The following is a 6,000-nucleotide window of genomic DNA, read 5'->3' as shown; positions in this document are numbered from 1 at the left end:
AAGGAAACATTGAAAAATAATTCACTATAAGGGTAGAAAAATTTTTCTGAGAAGTTTTTGTAGCATAAAACAACTTCTGTAATGTGGAAAGTCCCTTGAAGCTACATCCTAGGCCATACATCTTTGAAATACATTTTTAAAGTATTTTCCCACAATAACTTTCTATTCAATCTTGTGAAAGTCCATGTACCTTGGTTATTTGCTTCTTTAGTAGAAGTGCTAAAAAAATCTGATATTACCATCCATTTTCCCTGACTGACATAAAATGGGTCAGTGCTTAAAAAAAAAAAAAAAAAAGAAAAAAAAACCCCAAAGGTAAGAAATAAAAGCAGAGTTGGGGCAACAGAAGTAAAAAATCTGTGAGAGAAAATTTTCAAGGTTGAAAAAGACCTTTAAGATTATCTAATCCAACCATCAACCCAGCACCACCATTAAACCTTGTCCTCAAATGCCACATCCACACAGTTTTTAACACTTCTAGGGATAGTGATTTCAGCACTTCCCTGTGCAGCCTGCTCTAATGCCTTACAACCCTTTCCCATTATAAGATTTTTCCTGATGTCCAATCTAAACCTTCCCATGATGCAACTTGAGGCCATTTTGTCTTGTCCTGTCTCTTGTTACCTGGTAGAAGAGGCCAACTCCCAGCTGGCTACAACCTCCTGTCAGGGAGTTGTAGAGGGTTATAAGGTCTCCCCTGAGCCTCCTCTTCTCCAGGTTAAACACCCTGAGCTCCCTCAGCTGCTCCTCATCAAACTTGTGCTCCAGACCCTTCACCAGCTCCGTTGCCCTTCTGTGGATGTGCTCCAGCACCTCAATGGCCTTCTTATAGTGAGGAGCCCAAAACCGAACAGATGCACTGCAGTAGCAGGGAAAGAAGGTTACTTGATGCATGTTATATGTAAGTTTTAGGTCAAAATATTCCAAATTGATCTATTGTTGGCAACAACAGTTTTGTTAAACTATTTGCCTTCTCATTTTTCTCTTTCTCATTTTTCATAGCGATTTCATGCTTTCTTTTAATCAATAATGTTATTTGTTGTGGGACACGGAAAACACTGCAAATGAAAAATTGCAAAGGAAGAGAAAAACAGAAAATAATATGAGATTATTCAGGAAAAATGGGATCTGAAGGTAGGACATACAAAATTTTAACTTTTTAGATTTGTATTCATTTGGCCTTCTCCAAACTTTTACAGTAGTCAGAAAGTTCAGGGAAAATCATCCTATTTGGGTAGAATATTTTCCAGTCTGAATGAGAAGTGCAAAAGGTAAATTTGAGGAAAACTGGGACTTGGTTAAGCATTTTAATTTTATTAAAAATATTAAAATTAATATTATGTAAAAGTCATTAATGCACCTTCAAATGGTTTTTTATCACTTCTTGTTAATGGGCATAATTAGAGTCAGCTAACAGAGGTGCAGAAATATTGGAAATATATACTTTGAAAGTAACAATCATGCAAACAATAGATTCTCGTGCAAGACAAATTTTGGCAGAGACTCAATGAAATACTCCAGTGATTTACAGACAGGCGAAAGAAAAGACAGCATCGGGAAATCAAACACTCTGAAATAAAAATATTTTTTTTGTTATTTTGGTTTTATAGCTTATTTCTCCTTCTCTGTAGAATATTTTGTAATAAACACTTAAAGACATTTAGCACAAATTGGCTACTGTGTCAGAAAAGCTCGAGAAACATTTTGTGAGGCCTTATAAACACATACAACCTTTTTACTGCACACAACACAATGGAAGAGCCAAAAATAGCCAAAAGAAGATGGTGGGAGGGGAGGAGGAAAAGCTGGTAATCTATCATGTTGAAACAATCCATGCTGTGGTATTCCCAAGACACCTGGAATTCTCAGAGTATGTAAACAATTGAATCACAACAGCTTTAGAACAGTATCATATTCCTTTAGTTCAAAAAAAAAAACCTTTCATGTGTTTCATAAAACAGGTCTCAAAAAAATACCACAATTTCACAACAACTATTTTTATAATATGTGCTCATATGTACACTGCCAAAAATCTAGTCTTTGTCATAAAAAAAAAAGAAAGGGCCTGGTATTGCTATTGTTTCTTCATTTCTTTTCTAAAAAGTGATAAAATGTTGACAGTATAAACTCTGCTATAGCGAGAATAGCTCATTTTTCCCATACCAAGCTCAAGCTAACGTACTAAGTCAGTAATGCTTTTCCCCCCCCAAGATCAGCATAAAATATTTGCACATCCTCTTTCTGCCTTATAGCAAGTGTTACTTCCTATACTTTGTAAGTTAGGAAATATCACAGAAGATGAAACTTCATGCAACAATTATTTAGCAAGAGGCTCTGTCTGTTGTTGTCATCTTCTCATAAGATCCTCTTTAGAGTTTATGAAATTCTGTGTTAAAATACAGAGGTGTTATTTAAAACTGATTTTGATGCAAATCAAGAAAAAATTGTCAGCTTAACATTGCGAGTTCCTAGAGCAAAGTCAGTCTGTCAAGGCTGTAAACTGGTAAACAAAAATTAAGTTATTTTCCTTCAGACAAAGGTATACTGAGAAATATCAGCCTCATTTCAGTTTAACATCCCAGCTTTATTTTCAGTTTACTGATATACATAAAGTTGGCCAACATTTATCAATGGAGACACATTCTGGAGAGGTAAAGTTTCTGAGGGACTTTACCCCTTCCATCAGCACACTGTCATTTTAGGTGAAAGAGACCAACTACCATGTAAAAATATAGATTCACAAAGAAGATTTTCTAAGAAAAGCCAATAACTTGCTCATTTTCCTTTCCTTCTTCTCCTGTAAACAGGAACATAATTTAGAGACAGAAGATAGCAAACAAAACGAGGCCAACCTGCCCTCACGGTCTCTGACCTGAAAAATTCTTTGTGCTATTCCTTACTCTCAGAACCATCCTTTCTCCGAAATTCCCACATTAGCCTAAAAAAAAATATCTGAACTATCTCACTACTCTTCACAGACAGCTCACTTTCTTGAATCATAAGCCTGTAAGGTCAGACTTACGTACACTCCATTCTAGCTGGAAATAATACCTGTCACATACTACTGCAATATCCGTGCAGTGAGAGCACCAAACACCAGTCCTGAGGAAAACAAGCTCCAATCAAACCCTCGAACCTTGGGGAGTTTGGGGTGAGGTGGGGTGTTCAGTCTTCATTCACTTTTGTTTGCGTGAGGAACACAAAGAGGGTGAGAAAAGAGAAGTCTGAAAAGGAGGTGGGAAGAGATTTTCTCTGCTGTTTCCACAGTGGCCTCTGCTCTACTCCAAGGGGTAACGGGAAGTTTAAAAAATGTTTTTGAGAAAGTCTGGTTTTTATACATGTCTTCGCTCAGTATTAGAAAGTTGAACAGGCTGAAAATGTACATATTCCTTGTACAACCATACAACCATGTGAACTCCCTGAACATCATGCATCTTTACTTGTTTACCTATTGTAATGAGTGTTATACTTTCATTAACATTCAGATTAATTATGGGGGAAAATAGTTTGTTTTGCATGATCTACAATAGTTTAATTATGTGAAACCAGTTTTATAAATTATATACATCAGTTTTCAAAACCTCCCAAAATTGTTTATTGAACAAGTAAAAGCTCAAAAGGAAAAACAAAACCCCAAAGTCCTGTCAAATAGATTATTTATCTTGAATTCAAGTAAATACCCACTTGAACTACTTTGCTACTGATACTATTTTTTATGCTGTAATTATCAATAGTTTATATATTGGAAGCAAGTTTTGTTTAACAGCAACATTAGATATATATAATGCCTTTACTGTCTAATACATCATGAAAGATCATCAGCAGTGTTTTTCAGGACTGTCAGATGAAAACTATTAGGCCAAATACAGCTAAAACTGAAAAGAAACAAAAACTGACTGCTGCTTTCTGCTCTTGCCTCAGCTTGGCCTGCAAAGCAATGCTGCTTCTCAGCTTTCCAAGCTGGTTTTACACTCTAGTTCCTGTATGACAATTACCAAGGCCCTGCAATGGTGCAGAGCTGCAAAATTCATAACTGATGGCCCAAATATAACCTCCTTTTCTAGGTAAGTGAAATGCAAGCTACACCAGTGAAGCCACAATTTCACTTACGTTGTCTCTGGTAGAACTCTCTAAAGATGGACTTCCTGGAGATCAGCTAAGGCATTTTGATGCATCCCACTACTGGTCCCTGAAGTAAGAGATACTCTGGGAGATGAAAACAGCAGAGCTGATATCCTGGCCCTTGATCCCCAACCTCAGTTTAACATATTGAAACACTTTAGGTCAGTGCATGCCTTCTTACCTTTGGAATGAAAAGACTGGTCCTTTGAGGACAACCTAATTAATATCTCAGATTTCATTCTGTACATCAGAGGTACCAAGCTCCTTTTCACCAGTCTGGCTTTGTGTCTGAATTCCCACAGGTGCCAGCACTTCCTTACTGAAAGTAGAGAAGTAGAGAGACAGATAAATACCATCCATGTTTTCATCTAAGAACTACACTAAAGATTCAGCAAAACTTTTTCAGTCAGATGCCTCAGGTATTTCTAAATTGATAAGCTGGTTTCTTAGCTCTTGTCATGATACATTGGATGATTTGAAGCTTGCACTAAACTAAAGCACACGTGACACTGACTCCCAGGTCCTGCAGGACCATCAAACCCTGCCCTGGGGCAGTGGAGAGGTTGCAGAAGTGTGCAGACATTTGAAGTTCTGTCCAGTTCAAGTGCTGAGCACACATCTCTCACTCTCCCTGGCCCCTGGCTGCCTTCAGCCTGTCGATGGCTCCCATTTGACAAGATAGGACTTGAACACATTGTACAGAATGAAATGATCCATTCCACAGCCCTCCCAATAACACTTTTGGGCAGTACATTCGATGGGATGCATTTATATCTCAGTGTGTCTTGGCTTGTAGTTTAACCACACATTTTAAGCTACCTATGGTATACACAGTTACTAAAATCTCCTCCTCTTACCTGCTAATGAAGCGTGAAGTTGATTATTCTACATTTAAAAAGATAGAGCTGTTGCTTTATGGCCACTTCTGCAGGATTATTTGGAATAATTTGAGCATTTTCATTTTTGGAAGACATACATTACTACTGCAGAGATCTATGTTGTCCTCCTCCTAAGATGGGGACAAGCAGAGAGAATGTCCATTTTTTTTCACCAGATGTTCCCTGACCACACCACTGTCCAGGGAAATGCATGCTTTGATTCATCAGCTCTGTGCAGCACAAGTGTTCTGGACAAACAGTGCAACTGTGTGTGGGAGGGAAGTGGGAGGAGGAGAGCAGAGGAGATGAGCAGATCCTGAAGCAAGAAGTGGTGATCACTCAGAGCTCGCACATGCAAGGAAGATGATGGTAATAATCTCAGCAGAGAAAGCATGAACACTGGTACAACACAATGGGCTTTACTACATCCAACTCCATCTAGGTGTTAGGTTGCTGTGCTCTACCCTCAGCTCTACAGGCATTTGGGAAGTCCCAAGGAGTGTTCACAAGGGGTGATAATACACAGGATTCTCAGTGTATCTGTAGGTATATACAGGAACACGTACATGAGTATGTAAGCATGTATGAAGCTGCAAAAAAAGTCATCACTTTTAGATGAAAGGGTTATCAGGCTAAGAGGATCCTTTACCTGCTTTGTGCTCCATGTTACACAGAAACCTTTGAGCATCTACTTGTTTTAAGTAACTCATACTGCCCAGCTCAGCAAGGCTAATGTTCAAATTTGCTGCTAAAATTAATGTTGATAGCATTTAAAGGGTCACTTCTTGTAAGCTTTAAGCCCTAAGAACCAGAGAAAGTACATATTTAGCAAGAGACATGGTAGCTTAAATTTATAGCTTGACCTTGAATTATGGGAAAGTATTTTATAACATTCCAGATTTATGATTCTATTTCCTGGAGACCCTGACTGTAAAAATGAGGCTGGACTTGGAGAAGCAAGTTCACTTCTGGTTTTCTTAACAAGAAGGTGTCCTTGAGC

This window comes from Neopelma chrysocephalum, unplaced genomic scaffold (assembly GCF_003984885.1).
Source record: "Neopelma chrysocephalum unplaced genomic scaffold, ASM398488v2 Primary Assembly neopelma1_97222, whole genome shotgun sequence".
NCBI classification, from domain to species: domain Eukaryota; kingdom Metazoa; phylum Chordata; class Aves; order Passeriformes; family Pipridae; genus Neopelma; species Neopelma chrysocephalum.
Note: the sequence above shows the minus strand (reverse complement) of the source record.